Source organism: Fistularia commersonii, chromosome 9 (assembly GCF_037954325.1).
Source record: "Fistularia commersonii isolate RoL2024-O1a breed Wild chromosome 9, RoL_Fcom_v1.0, whole genome shotgun sequence".
Classification (NCBI taxonomy): Eukaryota; Metazoa; Chordata; class Actinopteri; order Syngnathiformes; family Fistulariidae; genus Fistularia; species Fistularia commersonii.
Genome location: NC_141292.1, coordinates 11,515,485 through 11,537,053, shown reverse-complemented (window position 1 = coordinate 11,537,053; position 21,569 = coordinate 11,515,485).

The following is a 21,569-nucleotide window of genomic DNA, read 5'->3' as shown; positions in this document are numbered from 1 at the left end:
AGAGAAACTTTGAGAAAAAAAAAAGACTGGCCTATGGTGTTTTAGTTCATTGATTTGTTGACAAAGAAATCCACGATTCACTGGCCGACTTATGAGGCACAGCAGGTCAGTGTCTGGGCACCCACTGGGATCTGCAGATACATTTTAAATGTGCTGAAGGGAAAGGCTGTTTATTTTGTCCCTAATTTGGGGAATCCTGTGCCGCTTTGAAAGCCACATATATATCTTACAAAAAAAGGCTATATGTTTGGAGGACTATAGAATTTTCAGACAAGGAAACAGGCGAGAGTAAAAAAGTATTTAGTCAGCAGCCAATTGTCCAAGTTCTCCCACTTAAAAAGATGATAGAGGCCCGTAATTTTCACCGCAGGTACACTTGAACTATGAGAGAGAATGAAAAAAAAGCAAATTACATTGTCTGATTTTTAAAGAATTTTTTTTTACAAATTATGATGGAATATAAGTATTTGGTCAAGAACAAAAGTTCATCTCAATACTTTGTAATCTACCCTTCGTTGGCAGTGACCGAGGTCAAATGTTCACTTTAAGTCTTCACAAGGTTCTCACACACTATTGCTAGTATTTTGGCCCATTCCTCCATGCAGATGTCTTCTAGAGCAGTGATGTTTTGGGACTCTCGCTGGGCAACAAGGATTTTCAATTCCCTCCAAAGATTTTCTATGGGGTTGAGATCTTGAGACTGGCTCGGCCACTCTGGGATTTTGAAATGCCCGGACTTCCTTCATTGCCCGGGCGCTGTGTTTGGGATCATTGTCATGCTGAAAGACCCAGCCACGTTTCATCTTCAATGCCCTTACTGATGGAAGGAGATTTTCACTCAAAATCTCACGATACATGGCCCCGTTCATTCTTTCCTTTCACGGATCAGTCGTTCTGGTCTCTTTGCAAAAAAACAGCCCCAAACCATGATGTTTCCTCCGCTATGCTTCACAGTAAGTTTAGCATTATTTGGATGCAACTCAGCATTCTTTCCCCTCCAAACACGACAAATTGAATTTTTTACCACAAAGTTCTATTTTGGTTTCATCACAGGACATTCATCATAGGATCATAGGACATTCTCCCAATCCTCTTCTGAATCATCCAAATGCTCTCTAGCAGACTTCAGACTGGCCTGGACATGTACCGGCTTAAACAGGGGGACACGCCTGGCACTGCAGGATTTGAGTCCCTGGCGGCGTAGTGTGTTACTGATGGTAGTCTTTGTTACTTTGGTCCCAGCTCTCTGCAGGTCATTCACTGGGTCCCCCCTGTGTGGTTCTGGGATTTTTTTCTCACCATTCTTGTGATCATTTTGACCCCACGGGGTGAGATTTTGCATGGAGCCCCAGATCGAGGGAGATTATCCGTGGTCTTGTATGTCTTCCATTTTCAAATAATTGCTCCCACAGTTGATTTCTTCACACCAAGCTGCTTACCTATTGGAGATTCAGTCCTCCCAGCCTGGTGCAGGTCTACAATTTTGTTTCTGGTGTCCTTTGACAGCTCTTGGGTCTTGGCCATAGTGGAATTCGGTCTGTGAGAGCCAGAAATCTTGCTTGTTTGTAGGTGACCGAATACTTATTTTCCACAGTAATTTGTAAGTAAATTCTTTAAAAATCAGATAATGTGATTTTCTGGATTTTTTTTCGCATTCTGTCCCTCGTAGTCTCTCTCTGATCTTTTAAGTGGGAAAGCATGCATAATTGATAGCTGTCTAAATACTTTTTTGCTCCACTGTGCCTAAAATCTCATATGATGTCCCATTGGTACAAATATGAGGTTTTTACCACCGATGTGCAAAAGGATAGGTTGAGGATGTCTAAAATAACTGGTGGGCTCAACTTATTAACCATTAGAGGCATTGATAAATAAAAGAAATTAACTAACTTAACTAATTTAACCAACTCACCTTATGCCTAAGGCCTTGAAGAAACTGGCTTAGGCAATTCTGTTCACCTTGTTGAGATGCAGAATGCTAATTTTCTCTCTATGCCACCGAATGTATCTAAATGATAAATAATACATGGAAATTGTCCATTTGTTCAAACATGTAAATACTTTATTTGCAAATCTAGCTTGTGGTGTTGCATGAGTTCTTTTGGTTATAAGATATATTTTTCTAAAACATTGTCAAACCTTCCGTAATTTGTTTCGAACACATGGTCCAGCAGGTAAATTGGAAAAAATTGTGAAAATTGCCCCGAATGAGTAAATAATTGTTTGTCTCTGTATGTGGCCATGCGATTGACCGGCAGAAGATGGATGGATATATTAAAGTTATATATGTAACTTTAATATTCGTGCATGTATATTTATAGGTATAAAAAGAAATAGCTGCAAGGTAAAGAAATTAACAAATTCATAAATTGGGAATGCTGCCCTCTAGTGTTCACATAGCCATATAACATTTCACCTGCAGGAATTGCATTCTAGACGCCATGCATGTTGACAAAATATCTCCTTTGTTGTCAACGCAATGGTTGCTTCCAAATAAGATTTTGGTACAAATGTAAAGTTTTGAATATATAAATAAATGTGTATTCGTACATGGAAACAGACAAGAGTATTTTACTATTTTAAAGTAAATGTTACTATGACTGCATGGGTCTTGCCGGGTCATCAGGCAGCAAGTGCTTAATTTGATTTACATTGGAGGAATGCAAGAGAGGAACTTTCATTGGAAAGTTATATCATAATCTGAGTTATTTTAATTCACGTTGCATCTTCATGTCTCAAATCCAATGAAGTGCGAAGTGTGCACCGGAGTGGAATACTTCGTCGGGATACGTCGAAAGGTGGACCGGCGCGTTGTCATGGATTCATCCTTTAAGAAACCGCCAGCTGGCTACACAGCATCAACTGCAGTAATTTCAGGATGTCACAGATCCATAATTTCCCGATACCTCATTTTGATAAAAAAAAAAAATTGCCAAGATGAAACAACCGGACAGTAAACCGATAAAAAGAATGCCAGCATGTATAAACAGACCTTTTGATAATGTACAAACAGCAATACAGCCATATAATCCACACAAAGAGGCCATACAATAAACCCACGCTGAAGAGTTTAGGATATAGTACTACCTTGATTGTACATTTTTTGCTTAGGCTGGAACATATCTGGATATTTTCCTCTGTTTGTCATCCATTTTTCATTTTCCTCTCAGATAGATCATTGGAAATATGGATTACAGTCTCCGGGCCATGTGGTAGCAGAGTCCTAACTGTAATTGTAGAAGTTTGGTGCTTTTTGTTGAGGTAAATAGTGTATGCAAGTTGAAAAAAAAGGGCACATTGAAATATAAACAGTTGTGTTCACAGGATGTGCAAGTTGTGTTTTTCTTCAATGTGAGTCTGAACTCACTGAACCTCTCATACAGACTGGACTTCTCTCAGAGCAAGCAGATACAACTGGTTGTAAAATGAAATCAGCATGGAAAAGCTAAGTTAAATGCAGCTGATTCCTCCTCTTTCCTGTCTTCCCGCCTTTGCTTCTCCCTTCGTTTTTCTGATCCCACAAACCCATGTAGATGTACATAAATTCTCATCAGAACACTTCTGGGGGTTCCATATATGGAGTTCTTTGTCGAGATTAGCCGAAGACATGTAGCCTAGACATACATCTCTCGTGTTGTTCACACAGGGTTGGTCTAGCACAGGTGTGCCCAATACGTCGATCGCGATCTACCGGCCGACCGCAAAGGTAGTGTGTGTAGATCGCATGGCATTAAAACGTAGACGTCAGCCGATCCTCCTCACTATGAAATTTGTCACTTGACTGACAGTCGGTCTGTCCGATCTGACCTTTTTTGGTCTTTTCTAGAACGGCGTGTTCTGGCAAGCTAGCGAGTTAGCCTCCAATTTATGTCTCCTGAACTTATGGGTATAAAAGTGAGCGGTAAGTAAAAAGACTAAAATGTATCACTTCCATGCGGAATGGGAGGTGGACTTTTTTTTTTTTGTACTTTGTCATTCTCAAAGTGCGTTTGCCTCATCCGCCGGTCTGCCATCGCTATACCGAAAAAAAGGAAATGTGGAGCGGCATTTTCAGACCGTTCATTAAAACTACGACTTCCCTCCGAAAAGTGAGCCGAGAAGGAGAAAGGTGAAGGAACAAAAATGCCAGCTGTCAGGACAGCAGTGATTTTTCTCACAGCTAACTTCAACTGTGCTGCTGACTCCATTCAAGTCATCAGAATAAGGTGTTTACCAAAAAAAAGTACTCTGTTGTCGTGTGCCATAAGGGTTCATGCAGTTACACAAGATCCACAAATATTTATTGTGTCAAGTAAACTCAGTAGATATACAAATAAATATATATTCAGCATTTTTAGAGGTAGATCATTTTCACATGGACATTTGAAAAGTAGCTCACAAGGCGAAAAAGTGTGGGCACCCCTGGTCCAGCACATGGAAAATCCCACAGATAGCTTGATAAACCGTCGTAATCGCCTCACCAGTGAGCCGAAGGGAACTCAGAGGATGAACTTGGCAAGGACGCTGTCATCTTCAAGCACTTTCATGAATTGATGAAGACACTTTGTACCCCTTGGTACATTTCTTTCCATCCGGCATCTGCCGACCCGCCGGAAGGTCCAAGACGAGACTGGCGCACAGGGTGAAATCTGCAAGGCCACCAGCAACATGTTCATTGATCTAGTTTGGCGGGATGTGGCGAAAAATGGGACAAGTGAAACTGGTGACAAGAGAGGTCAAGTTTTCTGTGTCGTACACGGGTAATTACTGGAGAAAACTTTGAGAGGGATGTAAAAGAGCAGATGGTCTTCAGTCAATCCAGAAAGCTTTTGGCACAGGCTGCTCCTCACGGAGTTTCAGCTGACAAGAGAAGACGGCGCAACGGTGGCAGAAATCCAAGAGCATTTCGGACAGAGGCCTCTCTCATGCTGGACACACACCCTGGAAGTCAAAGTACACGGATATAGTGTGTGTGAGTGCATCTAGATTGTCATAGTTTTGTTCTTTTTTTTTTTTTTTTGAAAGAATGGACCAATTTAATGTAAAACACAGTGTTTTAATTGTGAAAATCTTGGCAGGCTTGACAAGGTAACATCATGATATTCTAACAAACCCAAGTTTGCACCATCCAGCACCGCCTTCTGACAATTAATGGTGCCCCTCCTTGTTACCCCTAAAAACTATCAAAAGAATTATGTCATGGACTCACCCTCATACACAGATGCACAAACTGACTAAGGGTTACACTAAAAAGAAAGTGGTGATCACTTTACCTGCATTATTTTTTACCGCTGGCACTTTAAAAATAACTTTTTTCAGACTTGCTTCTTTCTCGTAACTTGCTGTTGTCTGTGATTATGTTTAAAAAATGTGTACTTTTGCACTGTGGGTCTTTGGGAACATTATTTCAATCCTCTTTATGCACGAAACATATCAACAATAATGTTGACTTTGACTTGAAGCCTAGTTGTTTTGTAATTCACTTGTTTTATGTGGGTTTTGCTTTTATTTTTTTTTTGTCTAAAATGTTAGCGGTAATCACACTTACCTGTAAATAATGTTTTTTTGAAGTACAAAATGCTCATGGGGATGCTTTTTTAACATAAACCTTGTGCTCTATTGATGTAAACACACACGCTAGAACTATTGATGTTTTACTGTAGAGAGAAAAGAAAGAAAGAAAAGAAAAATGGAAAAGGACGAAGCAGCAGCTTGGATTGGATCACGAGGGCGGAGTGTGAGGCCTCCCATCGGGCTTCACAAGGTTAAGCAAGCGGTCAAGTCCGTCTTGAAAAAACGATTTAGAGACGCTCTAAACAAACCTGCCTAAGCAAATTTTTAATCAGGAACAGTTTTTTTTTGTCTCAAGGCTTTATAACTTATCCAAACTTTTGTGACGTGAATGGAACGCAATGATCAGTTTTGATTATTCGTCAATGTCCTTCAATATATTTACAGAGAAGGCTTTTATATGTGTTTTGAAGAGAGTCAGAAAAAAATGCAGAGGACTTAAAGGCTTTTTGTTTAGTCCTCAAAGGAGGTGAGACCCTTGAAAAGTTAAACTGGATGCTGGCAAATCAGTTTTTTGACAGCCTCAGAGTCAAAGTTTTCACCAGCCATTAAAAGATATAGCGCAGAGATGGTGAGATATGTAAATCACAGCAGGTGATGTTTGTGAGATTTGGTGAAAGGCTGCAGTCAAAGCTACCGGCGATGCACAAAAATGGTGCCTTTCTAGAGGGAAGTATTTTAATACCTCTGCTGTATTTTTGATAAGAAATACAAAGACAGTCGGCTGCTTTCATCTCAATCCCCCCCTGTTTTCAACAAAGTACCTACTGAGAACTTGTTCAATGAGGTAGATTCTTAACAATCTGTAATGTAACAAGAGGAAGAAATATTGAAAATGACTTACTGTCTCAGATGCCCGAAGGAAAAAGAATACCAAGAAATCCGACGGCAGGATCACCTTAAATTTTGTAAAACAATGTGTATCAATGTGAGAGAGTTTATTTTGTCACAGATCCAGTGACGGTTGAAGTTTGCATGACGCTGCCGTCCAGCACCAGAGATGAAGATGCAGAGGTCGGATTTGGGAATGAGAACGACGGATAGGATCAGGAATGAGTCCATCAGAGGGACACCACATGTCAGATGTTTTGGAGATAAAGTCAGGCTGAGACGGTATAAACACGTACATAATAGGGATAGTGAAAATATGGTAAGAAAGATACTGAGGTTGGAAGGCCGGGAAGGAATCCTAGATGAAGACACAAGAGGAGTTTTATGGATGGAGCGAAAGAGTACAAGAGGTTGGTTGGTATGAGAGAAGAGGATAGAGAAGGGGAGGGTTAGATGGAGGCGTCTGATTCGCTGTTGGAGCGGCTGAAAGAAAAAGAAGGAGAAGTAAAAGAGGTAGGCCTGTGCAAAATCATTTACCCCCTTACCTGGTGTTCTTTAAGGCCTTGTAACTCATTTCTCAGACTGAAAGACATGAAAACATCTGTATGGAGAGGATGTTACAACAAACCCAGAGACTTCCTGTTTATTGCGTGGCCTATCAACTGTGCCTTCTGCTTGCTCCCCCCCCTCCAACCACACACACACACACACACACACACACACACATACACACCTCTTCTAGATCACCTTCCTGACAGCTACTGTGGGGGTGCTTGTGTTTTTTGCGCTGACACCGTATCCAGTTGCTCCTGGATGTGTAACGTTTCGGTTCTCGCGTGCTGTGTGCTCACCGCATCTTGTTCCTTTAGATGTAGCTGCAGTATTTCCAGGTATTTGACAAGTAAAATATCTCACCCTGCAAAAGGTCATGTACTGCTTTCTGTGATAGAATTGATTTTTTTTCAATCTGCAATTTACCTTTGGGTTTGCCTTTGGTTGTCTGCGGTAATACCATGTGGTGCTCCCCATTCCACCTGTTTCTCCTCTCAGTGCAAGTAGCACCGCTGTCTTTATGCCACCCTACTCCCTTCATCCTGTCGGTTCTTTTCAGGTTTGTAAAACAGATTTTCATCTCACAACCCATTCGTGATAACCTTTTATCATGAATTCCACTGGACACATTGAGTGCACAGTTTTCCCTGTTTAAATCTTGAAATATCTTTGAATATCTTTATTCTCTTATGAACCACATCTTTCTCATATCTAGTCACACTCTCATCACATATTTCCTCCCACCAACGAAGGGTCAATTACTTCCATGTTTTTCCCTTGATATGCCCGTCTCCCAACTACCCCCTAGTATCTTCACTGTCAACTCCTTATTGCTCCCTCACAGTGAAGATACGTCAACGATAGATTGATTCCCCAATCATTTCTTCCGATGCTATCCAGACCTCTGAGCTCGACCATTATCTGCTTGAAAGACATCAATATTGGTGTAATTGTTAACTCAATATCTTTCACTGTGGCTAGATTTTATCCTCTTATTGATCTTATTATGATCCTCTTATTGTAACATATATTTTACGTTTAACGTTTTTCATCGGTGACCTCCGTGTACTGTAAATGCACTGCTGCAAAAGCTCAAGGAAGTGTTTTGTTAGCTCTCAAATATTCATGGTCTTTCACAGTTTTTGGCACATTGTGATGTAGTTATGAGTTGTGACCTCATATCTTCTCCCAAGCCCCTTGGCTGTTTCATTTCACAGGTTCTCATGGGGCACGGCTTGATCTACTGCAGCGGTCTTGCCAGGCATCCAACCTTGTTATTTCTTTTATGATTATTAAAGCTATTATCCTATCATTTCTGCTATTTCCATGTAGCTGTTGGGGCTGCTGTTATAGTGTGATTTCTGCTGCTTGTGCCTATTCCTCCCAAACACATAGACCCTCTGTCTTTACCACACTCTTACTTTCTTTTTCTCTGTTCTTCTCTCTCTTTCACTTTTTTCTACCCCAACTTGTCAAGGCAGAAGGCCGCCCTCCTTGAGCTGGGATTTGTCTGAGCTCTCCGGCCGTCAATGGCAGTTTTTCCTCGCTACAGTCAGCAGGTGTTTGCTCATTTGGGGGAATGTTAGGTTTAGACTCGCTTATTGTGATTTGGTGCATATAAATAAATCTAGTATTTGTGATAGAAACGTGAAAACCTGCGATTAACTTGTAAAGTGGTCAGTGCGGCCAAGACTGGCGCGCATTTTAATGATATGCCGTCTGCACTTAAACCGACTTAAAAATCACCGCCTGTGTTTCGTGCAGTGTATGTAACGCCGAGCGCTCTTTGAGTCTGCTCAGTTTGCTGTCCCGAAGTGTGATGAGCTACTGTAGAGTTTCCAGACTCTGAATCTAACACCCCTTTTAGAGAATGCATGTCCTGTTTTGATGGGGGACTGATATATTATTGAACTTGAAGAAATGTTCAGCGTGCAAGCATTTTGATTTGATATAATATCCAATGAATTGCTGACTTCAGTTGGAATGGTAGCTTCTCATGCTCCATCCGTTGACACTATTCTGACCCAGCTTTACGCCCTCGCTATTTTTCAAATACCATCAAAACACCTCTTTTTCAAGGATTTTGATCCTCTTTTCCTTTACATATTAGCGCATGTCTGTGCCATCCATATTCTTTGTCAAATAGCAAAATGGCTCGTCTCACTTTTGAGTTTGAAAATAAAACGGGGAAACAGGTTTGCTTGGTTTCTTGTTGTTACTCGGTAAAGAAGATCACTTGGAAAAAAAAAAAGTCATATCCTCCCTTTGGTGTGCCGCTAAATACTCCGCATGAAAAGGGGTATTAAAAAATTGTGAATTCATCTTAAATTATCTGAGAGACTTATTAAAACAAAATTGTATTAGTTTTGTGTGTCTGAAGCTTAGTGGAAAACTTTAGCCTATGGAGTATCTTAAATTGGCAAGGCCTGGGTTAAATGCATATGGATGAGGAGTGCAGCAGTTCAATTACCCTCTTCCAATTTGTATCTGATGTACTATCTCCTAGATTCCCCTCACACAGCTGGTTTGCATATCCACCACAGCTAATCAATTCTGTGGGTGTTCTTGTATGAGATAGAAAGATTACATACCCTTGCAGGGTATGGTTTATATTTAATAGGTCATTTATCCTGCCAGTCTGAATGGGGTTTACACATGCTTAAAAGACATATACAAGACATTATAAAATGATTTAGTTTATAGTGTTTGAAGACACTGTACTAGATAATTTATCACACTGCCTCAGCCAAGTACCTTCAGCCTACACACACCTACTGCGGGCTTTGATTGTGTCCCTGTAAAGGATCTTTTAAATCCACCTCACCTCGAACCTATCCTGATAATTTGCAACCGGTCACACGTTAGTAATCATTTTATCGGCTAAATATAATGCACTAAAATATTCAATCGACAATTTAAGGCTTTACAATGGATTTCTGTGCTGGTGGTCTGTTAAACTTAAAATAGCTTTCCTATTAGATATAAATGTTTTTTTCTAGGATTTGCGAACAAGACAGGTTCTTATTGACATGTGTATATTTTAACCGTCATGTTGTAACAGAGGTCCCTCCTCACGAAGATCCCACTCACACTCATACTCTCCTAATCAAGCAAAAATATGCCGATGTTCATACTGACATCAAGTTTTGCTCTAAATGAGGCGCCGTCCATCTTTCAAAATGAGCATTTCTCTTTCCTGTAACTGTCTTCTACATTCATAATACGACATCTGCAATGCAAATGCGACAGAACAGCCTTGCTGCCTCATTCTTTATATATTTAGCTCTTGTAAAACTACCAATTCATCAGACCTGTACATACTCTATAATGCTTGATATATATTAATCTATATATATCTATATATTCATCTATTTATCTCTGTCATTATGCTGTTTTTAATTACGGATTGTCAGTAAGTTGCCTCACTGGGAAATCTTGATTCAGTGACCCCTTCAAAAACCTGTACGGACCTTAAAAGAGCCAAACGCCTTGGATGAGCGAGGGCTTAATAAACGTCAGGAGAAGCGAAGAGGCAGAGCGCTCTCTCGCAAGGCATGCACGTGAAGGAGCATGGATTTCATGATTTTGAACTGATCTCTCTGGCAGCTTTTACCGAGGTTGTCATGGCAGCCAGGGATACAACGTGTTAACTAGATCCTCTGCCGGCTCGGGTTGTTAGAGAGTTATGGTCAACCTTAGATCTGTATGTCATGAATATTTTGCATTTATCTATTTCTTCAGAAGTTTTCCCAATGTTTCAAAACTGCAACAGTTAAACCGTTATTGAAGAAGACCCTAATTGGACGCCTACTTGCCATGAAATTACAGACATACAAACTACAGTCAAACCCAAGTCTTTGAGAAAGCAGACTCAAATCAGCTTCTTCAGTATCCATCAACAAATAACCTCTTTTAGTCACTTCAGTCCGATGGTGGGAACAAATCATTCATTCCACTGAAATATCAATTTTCAAAGGTGGTGAATGTGTTTTTTTATGGCAGTAGAATTAGAGACATCCTGTCTTGTTATTGTTTGACATAAGTGCCGCTTTTGATACTGTTCATCATCATATGATGCTGGACAAACTGCAGAACTTTTATGGCATCTCAGGCTGGGCTCTCCAGTGGTTTTACTCATATCCGTCTGAAACATCTAACAGTATTCTGTTTAACAATATATACACCGAGCTGTGTGCTGTGAGGTATAATTTTCCAAATCAAATCAAATGTCATTGCTATGCAGATGATCTGCAGCTGTTCATACCATTAAACATAGATGGATTGGATACTGATAAACTTGCCTGTCTGGCTGCTATTAAGAGTTTGTTATCCTCCAATTGCTCTTGAAGTCAGCAAAGCGAGAAATGATGATCAATGGACCAACAAGGCTGTGTCAACGATCGCATGCGGCTCTTTGACTATAGCAACCTCCGTGATTTCTTTGACAGAACGTTTTCCTTGGAACATCATATCAAAGACGTGACCAGACCTGCCTTTTTTGCTTCTTAGAAACATTGCTTGGATCAGACCTGTCTTAATCCATGCACTTGTGACATCACGATTAGATTATTGTAATGTCTTTTTATCTGGGTTCCCCGGGAAGAGTGTCCAAGGCCTGCAAATTATTCCGTATGTGGAAGCCTATGTTCTGAGCAGAGCAAGTAAATTTGAACACATTACTGTTTTTTTGGCAGGCCTGCTCTGTCGTTTAAGAACATCCAAAAACCCGCTAGTTGCCATACACATTTTTTTTTTTGTTTGGGCGGCGGTGTGGTTCGCACTGACACCTCATAGCATGACGGTTCCTGTTTCGATCCTGACAGCCAACGTTTCAGTGTGGAGTTTGCACGTAATCCCCGTGTCTGCGTCGGTTTCCTCCGGGTACCCCGGTTTTCTCTCACAGTGCAAAAACATGCAGCAGGTTAATTGGCAGCCTCTGGCCGCACTGCATCCTTCACTACAGGATGGCCAGAAGAGATGAATGAATGTGTGATTTTTATTTCATTCGCATCCTTCTCTTATCTCCACATTTGTAGAGCATCACATTAAATTATTATTACTATAGCTTGTCCGGTAAACAAATGTGTGCGGTGCTTGTTTGTTCATTTATATTCATTTAATTCGAGTTGTGCCTGTTGCGTACCAACAATCATTTTACTGATTTCTTTATAGTTTTCGGGCCGGCGCTCTTGGCCACCCGTTGTTATTTATTTTCACAGCTCATTAGGAATTTAGGCTTGATCTTGACACTATGCCAAGTTCCAATGCTCAATACAATATGGAAAACAGACGGCAGTAGGAGTTTATCCTCGAAACGTTGAGAAAATGATTCGCCTAGTAACCGACACCCATATAATTATTGAGACTTCTTCTTCATAATCTCCTCTGGGATCTTTCGTTGCTGTTTTATCATGCTCTTCCTTCACCTCACATCTTTTTCTGACTTGTTTGTTTTCTGCCTGCGGGCTTTCAGTACAAATGCGAGAGAAAAGGCAGTGTACATGGTGAGGTGGAAATGAAGCCGGACAATTTAGGGTTCACAACATGGTATCGATTGGCATGGCAACAACTAACGACCAACGGATCCTGAGAGAATGTGGCTGTGTGAAATCCAAGGTCACAGCTTACTTTCAACTTTACTTCCACCAAGGGAAGGCGAAATGTGGTGGGAGCAACCTGATGCTAGCTTTACTAGTGTTGCAAACCAGACAAAGAGGAATCATGGCTAGGTTGGGAACCACCGTGCTACTGATTTCATCAGTGCAGCTCGTGAGAAAGTGGAATAGCGGCTTTCACATCAATACCAACAGTTCACTCCTGACCGGAAAACCGTCTCTCCAAACCAAAGTCAAATGTCCGAAAGGTCCCATTCCCAAATAAGCCTACTGTCTTCCCTCCAGAGGAGGCAGCGCCTTCAACAAACTGTATATCTTTTGCCATCTCATCCATAAGGAAGGCTGAGAAATGTTTGGAGAGATTCCCCAGGTACTACTGGGTATAAAAGAACTGCCTCAGGCTCCTGAAGCTCTTGTGTGGATTTATGGGATTGGCCTGATAAGATCCATCCCAGCTGATTGGAGCAGAATGATCACTATCTTTATGCTGAAGAAGTCCCAGAGTACCAATGAGTTTAGAGGTTTTAGGACTTCTGTACATAGAGAATAAGATCTTCCTCTCAGTTTAGTCAAAAGCTTGACCAGTTACCTCCAGGGAAACAACCACACTGACATTACTGCCCACTACCAAGGACTTCAGGTATTCTTTGGCTGCCTGGAACACTTGGTTGGGAATAAATTCAGAAACCCATTCGATAAAATCTGAATCCCCCATCGTATAGCTCGATCTTACAAATGCCTATAGATTTGTTCCCACCATCGGACTTCGATCGCATCCAACTTCTTCCACGTTCCATCCTGCATCCATGCCTTTGTAACAAGGTATTCTAACACCTTCTGTTGTTGCCATGCAACCCAAGGGATCTCAGCTGAATGCAGTTAACTACAGTTAATTCAGAGCCGCATTGTGGCAACATTTTTAGTGGACAAATGCTTTGAGTTGTCAGGTTCCAATCTGGTCAGAAACTCCAAACCTTTTGATGATAATACTGATGATAGAAGTGATGATGCCACTGTTGTCCCTTAGACAGCTACATGCCCCACTAGAATCCTGGGAAGGCTTAAGAAGCTACTATTATTGGTCTCAACATGGCATCGTTTTGGATAAAAACCTTGAAACTCACTCTGAAGTCAGCAGATCAATATCTGGAAAAGAGGTGTACCTTGTATTTGAACCAAGAGACTCAGTGGACTTAATGGTATTAAAAACCCAGGTTCATACAAGATAAAAGTGGAAAGCAGCACAGACTATGGAGCTCACTAGCCACCATTGTGTCCATTTTTGTGTCTCCTGCTTCGGGACCGGACTTTATTGTCCCGGTGTGTTCAGATTATCATTCAGGGAAAAACGTCACAACAGCCAGGGACTAATCAAGCAAGAATGGTTAAATCAAAGTCAGGAAAATTCACTTATGAGATATCCCGGGCCAGAATGAATGTCACCCCATGAGGATCGTTCAGCTTCTCTAAACACTCGCTGAGACGCGTCCGCTCGAAAGTGTAGACAAAGAAGTTCTTGCCCCGAGCCGAAGGGTCAGGCTCATTTTATACCTGTGACCCGAAGGTCTGGTTTACTTCCACACACTCTTGGAGTGCGTTGTCAGTCTCGCACCCCGGACAAAGCCGGGGGTTCGCGTGATCGATTACACAGGATGTCAGTGGAAAAGTACAGAGTAGTGCATTCCTTGACGTCACGTAATGCGGTCCCGCGGTTAAATTTTAACAATTACCACAAAAAAGGAATGAGCGTTGTTGGGGATACACATAAAAAATGTCGCCCGAAGCAAGGCAGGTGGAAAACGTGGGAGGATGGAGTTTCCAGGACTGTCTCATGCCCCAGAAAAGGCAGATCATCTGCAAAACCTCACCTTTCCCAGTCCTTTTAATTGCGTGTGCGTTCATTGCAGGGAGCTCTTTCATCCTTACACTGTGGCTTGGGAAATAAATTTAATTTACTAAAAGGATTTAATTGAAGTGTATTTTATTTGTATTGGTTCCTGTTTTTTTTTTTAAATTAATTGTAAATTCGAAGATTATTGTGATCTTGAAATATTAAAATAAAATTATTATTTTTCCACGCGTAAAATAAACGTCACACTCGCGGAAGCCGGAAATACCTGCCGAAACGCCGTCAATTTGTCGAGACTTCCAACCCCAGGTAGGCATAAATATAGTTGTTTTTACAAAGTGTAAATGTAAGAAAAAGCAAAATATATACGGTGGTACTTTTATTCTAGACGTCTGAAAGTAATTGCGGCTCCCAGTGTTTTCGTTTCCGTGGAAACCGGATCCAAATGGCTCTTTGGGTGTTAAAGGTTGGACTCTTGTGGGTGCAGCTCAAACCAGTTGTCAATCTCCCATATTATTATCAGGGGGGGAGACTGACAAAAACAAAATAACACAAAAAGCAACGTGGATTTATCATTGTCATATTGTAAAGCAAAGCCTGTATTTGCAGCATCAACAAGTTTTTTTTTTTTTTTTTTTTTAAGTTTTTGTTTGTTGTGTACAGCCTGCACTTTTGTACTGAGGGCTCACTCATTTTTCTAAAGCTGGAGAAAAAATGGCGAAAGACAAAAAGAAAAAAAAAAGAAAACGACAACAAAAAAGCAGGCAAGTGTGAAAGTGTGAAAGTGATTTATTGCAAACTGGAACTCACCTCTCTGGTTGCAACAGTGATTTAACTTTATACGCCTCAGTATTCAGGAAATTAGGAGATAGGAAACAGAAACCAGCACTATTAATCAAATTCACAGCCTTTGTGCTCATTTCCATTAGTTGTTTCGAATTCTGTTGTGTATGGAGTTTGTTTTATTGCTGTGACATTTAGATTGTAATTTTTCTCAAAGTTAGTTATAGAAACAAGTCACTCTGTCTCCATGCCCGAGATGTGCCGCAAGTTTTCCTGCACAGCAATCAGAAAATATAAAATTACAAAATGATCGTCTGTGTGTGGTGGGTATGGCCTCTTGCAGGCACAGTGGACATTTATTTATGTTTGTTGATTCATTTAATTTATTTATAGTCACATAGATTTAAACTTTGATTTTTTTTTTTTTTTTGTGGTAATGTGTCTATTTTAAAAATACCGTGTATCTATATTGAACCCTGGGTCATCAAAAACAAATGACCTTTAAATACATGTGATTAATGTTTATCTGCAGTCTTTTATTTGCTTTTTTAATGTTGACATATTTAATCTGTTTTGGGGTTTAATTGATTGCTTGAGATGATCCACATTTTGCTGCTTTTTTTTCCTCTCTGTGAAAGAAAGTCCTCCCTTTGGTTGGGTGTAAAGACGACTTAAATTCAGATTCAGCAGATGTCTTGATTCGCTTTCATGAACAGAAAGCAACAAATTTCATCACTGCAAAGTTCACCGAGGGTGATGTAGAACTCCGCACATAACATTTTAATGTATCCGTACTGTGGAGGATGGTTGTTGAAGTAGTCCTTTCCACTGCTTCAGTCAAACAAAGTAAAACCCACTTAGGAAATATTATTTTGGTCTCTAAATTTGGGGAAATGAGTCACGTAAGAGTAAATCCAACAGTTAATGCAAAATACACATTTCATTGTCCAGCATTGCCACATGACAGCATTGCTACTAGCACTGAATTCTCATATACATTTTAGAGACTTAAAGATGTGGTATGTTGCAGCTTGACCCTCTTTTACTTGTCCAAGCAAGTGCTGTCATCTTTCCAAAAAAAAAACCTGTATTTCCTCAACAACATCAAAATGACTAATTTGTCATTTTTTGCTGTTTTACATAAGGCAAAATCGATTTCACTTACATGGGAAATGGGAAAGTTGAAGGAAGTGAAGGAAGAAAACTTCAAAGTCCTTGGCTGTTATTTCTGAAGGTGTCCAGTGCGGCTGCAGGGTGGATGTCGCCGTTCACTAGAGGGCAGTGTGTCCCACCTTTTCAAGGGAAAGCTACTTCTTTAACACATGGATGTGCTCAAGATTACATCCAGCAATTTATTGGTTTTGAATTGCTTGATAGTCGAGCTATTTGTCTGTGTTTTCTATCTAGACAATGCTGCTGAGCGTGCAGTTCCCCACCATACAATCCTGTGGGACAAAAGCCAAAAAAGGACAACTTGATGGCACCGTTTTTGATTCCTCTATACTAAGTGTGCAAGATTAGCATCGCTCTAAGGTCCATTATTGTGACAGAAACCACAAGGGACTTCATTCCAAACTTCAAGGAGTCAGACTTTCAGTTTGGGCTAAGTTTTGATGGATTTGCAAAAGGTCAGGGCTTGATGGCTCATTATCCAATAATAGACAATAAATATTCAGAACAGCGGTCTCACGGAACAGCATGGTATTAATGGATGGAGGAGCATTGAGTACTCAATATGAATTTGAGGATGGTTTTATATGTTAACTGTACAATTACAATGTTAAAGGATGTCAACGAGAACAAAAACAAATAGTATACGCTTATTTTCAACGGAACAATGACTATAATTACACAAAGATGGTGAGATGGGTTGTGAAATCAAGAATCTGGTAAATGTTGATAGTTTAGTGCTTGATTGATGCGCATCTCTTTTCAGTGTGAGCTTTATTTTCACATTGATATGCCCTGCTTTAAATAATGGAGCACTAAATCCCCTAGGGACAGCTCAACACCCTGCATGGCTGATTACATCCTGCTTTGATTTAAATTCACTCATCCCCCTCACAAACATCCTTGGAGTTCCCTGTTCTGCCCGGAAATTAGTGGGCAGGTCAAAATAATGAATAAATAGTTGGTAAATAAATCTAGTGTTTTCACAGAGCAGAACTGCCAACCCCAGCAAACACACAATCACTTATTACTTCTCTTATTGGTGCCTAATTGTTAAATATGGGTTGATGGTTTCTCAGCCTTCAGTCAGGCGCACATTCCTTGGAGCTTGTTTATATTTTTATCTTTTTTTAAAGTGCATTATCCTCTCCTCAAGACTTAAATCCCTTTATTTCCATACTAAACACATCCACATTACTGGAAAAACCTTTGATAAAGGGGTTTTGAGAAAATATCCCAGATTTTCGTGACACATTATGAACATCATTATACCAGTATAAACAAAATACACTGTATGCGTACTCTAAATGTATGAATATAGGGATATCAATACTTGGTGTTTTCTACTTTGGTCAAGCTAATTACCTACCTTGTTTTTGTTCTGAACACTGTAATAAAATATAAGCATAATACCCCCCCATCACCACCCTCCCGGCTAGAGACCAGGAATAGCTGTCCTGGTTGTCCTCTCAGTTGGTGGCCATGAATGAGAGCATTCATGTGGTAGGAAAACAACATTAATTAACAAGATTATAGGAGGAAAACAAAATCGACTGCTCCGTACAGTATCGAGTCGAAAAAGAGATGCCGGGTGTACAAGAGAAGTTGAACAGGAAGTGGATTTTGTTTTTGGAAGTGCCATTTAACTAGTGGCATTTAACTGTCTGGAGTCAAATTGTTTTTGGATAGAACACAGTTTCCTCTTTTCTTCCCTTGTGTTTATATATATTATATATAAATATGTATATATATATTTATATATACTTTTTTTTGTTTCATAAACGCATATATCTATATTTATAAATAAATAGGGTTCAAATGTCTTCTATTATTGATCTGGCCCATGAGTCCCAGTTTCTGATCATCTATGCCACTGTCATTTATCACTCAGACTATCGATTTTGCTCTCACCATATCATTAAGGCTTGTATGAATGTGTTGAGAATCATTCATTTTCTTGTTTTTATTTGTGTACAGTTTGCTCAGTTTTGACATTTAACACTCGTTCCGCAGCTCTGTATATATGCATACTTTATTTAAAATGTTTTTTTTTCTTCAAAGGTATCCATAGCCTTGTGTGGTTGGTTCAAATCATGGAAGAATCAATAGATTAATGCACCGCAATTTCCGGACTATTGAGCGCACCTCAATATAAGCCGCACCGGCTAGCCGATCGCTATCTCGGTCTTCCTCCTGCGCACTAAAACCGTCAAAGTCGTCTTCTTCGGTGTTGGAGTTGAACAGACTCAGAGTTTCCCGGTCATTTCATCGGTCCGATGTGACGAGGATAAATGTTTTAGCGCCGTGAAGTTAGCCCCCCCCCCCCCCCAAAAAAGGTCCATATATTAGCCGCAGCTTTGTTTACGTGAAAAAAGTCGTGGCTTATCGTCCGGAAATTACGGTATTTTGCTTCCCTCTTTTTCCAAGGGCTGTATGAACATCTATAATTCCTTACAATTTTTTTTTTCTCCGCGTACGTTCGCAAACCCCGCTGACATAGATTCATGTCATGAACAGTCAGAGCCTCTTCAGCTGACCTCTGTGTTCTCAAGAGGAAGATCCCTGGCTGATATTTGTACATTTAGTGATGCATAATCGCAGTGGTGACATCTCTAAAACTCTTTCAAGTGGATTTCATTTCGATTTATTTTATCTAATGCCTGGCAGCCAGGCAAGACACATAATATTTATATGTCCTGCCATGCTGCTCTGTAGCTTGGTCCTGCTAGGTAAGGTGTGGTTTGTCTTAATTACATTGGAGCCGCCCTGGAAATATACCCAGCCTCCCAGAGGCTTTTTGGCAATTCCTTGTGCTTGACCTTTTGAAATGGAAAAGATACATATGCAGTCTGTTCACCGTACATTCCTCCGGAGGATGTTGCTTGCGTGCTAGCGATTTAAAGTCCCCGAGCTTGATCCAGGTAGTTTAGCGTTGGGTGTGAATACATTTGCATGGTTAGAACTGACGCCGCCAAAATTCTCTCTGACTATTGATTTTTAGATTAACCCTTCTACCTCTTGTCATCGACAATAAGGCTCTGTGAGGATTGTCAGGTCAGTGAAGAAAGTGTTGTTTGTCTCATATTCGCTGCAGTTGAATCCAGCGTATCGATTGCGACGTTTGATATTCCATGTCTGTCACGGAGCTGTCTTGTCTTCACCCAGGGCTATTTTTATTTTGTTTTCTGACATTCATATGTTAAAATTTAGCTGTTGCTGTTTAAAGAAACAGGATGCAGGCTCGTGATCAAAGAGAGTCGCAGTCCTTGCCACTACTAGCTCTGTGTTTACTGTGCCTACTTTGCATAAATTGGTTCTCCCCCTTCAGTCTTATTTTGCTGGGAATTGAGAAGAGGGCCAAATAAAGGCAACTGCTGCAATTTCACCACTATTGGCCCCCTGGCAAATTGGCCCTTTATCAAACAGGGGCCTCATCTATCAAGCCAAAGACATGTATTGAAATTGCGGCACTGGCCACAAATCAGACCAATGGGTTGGCCTTTATCTCAGACAAGGCCGTCATTACTCTGTAGTGGCTGCAAGGGGAGGAAAGAGGCCATTTAAGAGTCTATCTTGCATCATGTGCCGATGCATGTGGCCCGTTTGGCCCGTTTGTGACCAGAATCAACTGGATGAGAACCAAACCCGTGGTCAACCTTGATCAACGGCTGATGGCGTATTCTGGTTAGACGTTTCGCTTTCCTCGTCTAACATTTCGTTTTCCATTATCTGGACAGCCCTTTGCAGTCTGTTGGTCACCCATTTGTTCTACATTTACTACCTGTTGCAATTTCTTTAAACCCCTAATCTTGGGTGTCTGTCTTTCATATATTCTCACATATAATCACAAACACACATTTGCCAGTGAGTCAAAATGGATTTTCCATACCGTACCCATACCTATTACCCATACCATTATTACCATAATGTTAAATAGAGACAGCAACGCTAGATCAGCATTTGGCAAAGCCCATTAACTCTCTACAATAAGACTTTATTAAGGGTCAGATGCTGCGGATGACACATATAAAGCAGCATTAGCTCGGTGCTGCTCGGTGGCAATTAACGCGGTGAGCGGAGTAAAAACCAGAGCTTATACACCACATATCTTTCCAATGAAATTCTGATTAATATCAGCTAGGGTAGCCGGGGAGATAAACAGAACGGTCTCCAGGTGGCACTGCAAAGACCAATTGAGAAAATCCATAAATATGAAGACATGTTAGTGTCAATTTCGATGCATTTTGACATGTAGCATTCATCGGAAGCCACCGATAGGTGTTGTCTGTTTTGCAGAGAACTTGGCGCATTGAATCTGCGGACCCTCGTGATGAAAACTGCTGCTTAACCTCTGATTGAGAAATGCACGACTTGTTAAAAGAAAAGTGCTGCTGACATTGTTTTGGTGCAAAAAGGTGCAAAGAAATATATTGCAGCAGCTTTAGGAACCCATTGATGTGCGCCCTCACAGTCATATATAAGCCCTAAACTTTGGTTATAGCCAAAGCCATGAAATACCCAGTAGGTCCAGTTTACTATCCGGTGATGCAGCCTGGTCTTGGACAAAATGTCAATATTATGGAAATTGTGTTATGAAATAAAATCAAGCCACAGTTTATCTGTGCCTGGGAAACTGACCCATGAAATGACATACTACGCCTTTCTATGTTTTTTTTTTTTTTTTGCTTGCTAATTTTTTTTTCCTTTGACACAGGCAATTTTCTTGCTGTCAGTCACAGTGCGGTCAGCGAGAAGATAATTCCAATAGCTGTTTGCATGCAAAAAAAAAAACAAAAAAAAAAACAAGAACACATGGTCAAGTTTGATATGGTCCATAGTACCTAATCATGACAACCCTAAAGACAGAAAGAATTAAACTTGTGGTGTCAGGTCCAATATTCTTGATCCACAACGATGGTCCTCCTTCCCTTTTCCCCCAACACACACATACCTGCACACTGAAAGCATTTACAAACCTTTTAACCCAAACTCTTTCCTCCCTGCTTACATTAATTTTCTGTAGCCAATCAATGCAAACTGGGGAAGACAATAATGAAGGGCGAGACGAATTGATGCTCTACTGTCAGTTCTGTTTCCCCCAGTTTTAAATATTCCTCGGTTTTCTCTGATGGATGGACACTCACCGTACACCTTACAAGCTTCTGTCAGCAATAGGAAGGCGCGTTGACAGTCCGGACTGATCCTCCAGCATGTTGCCG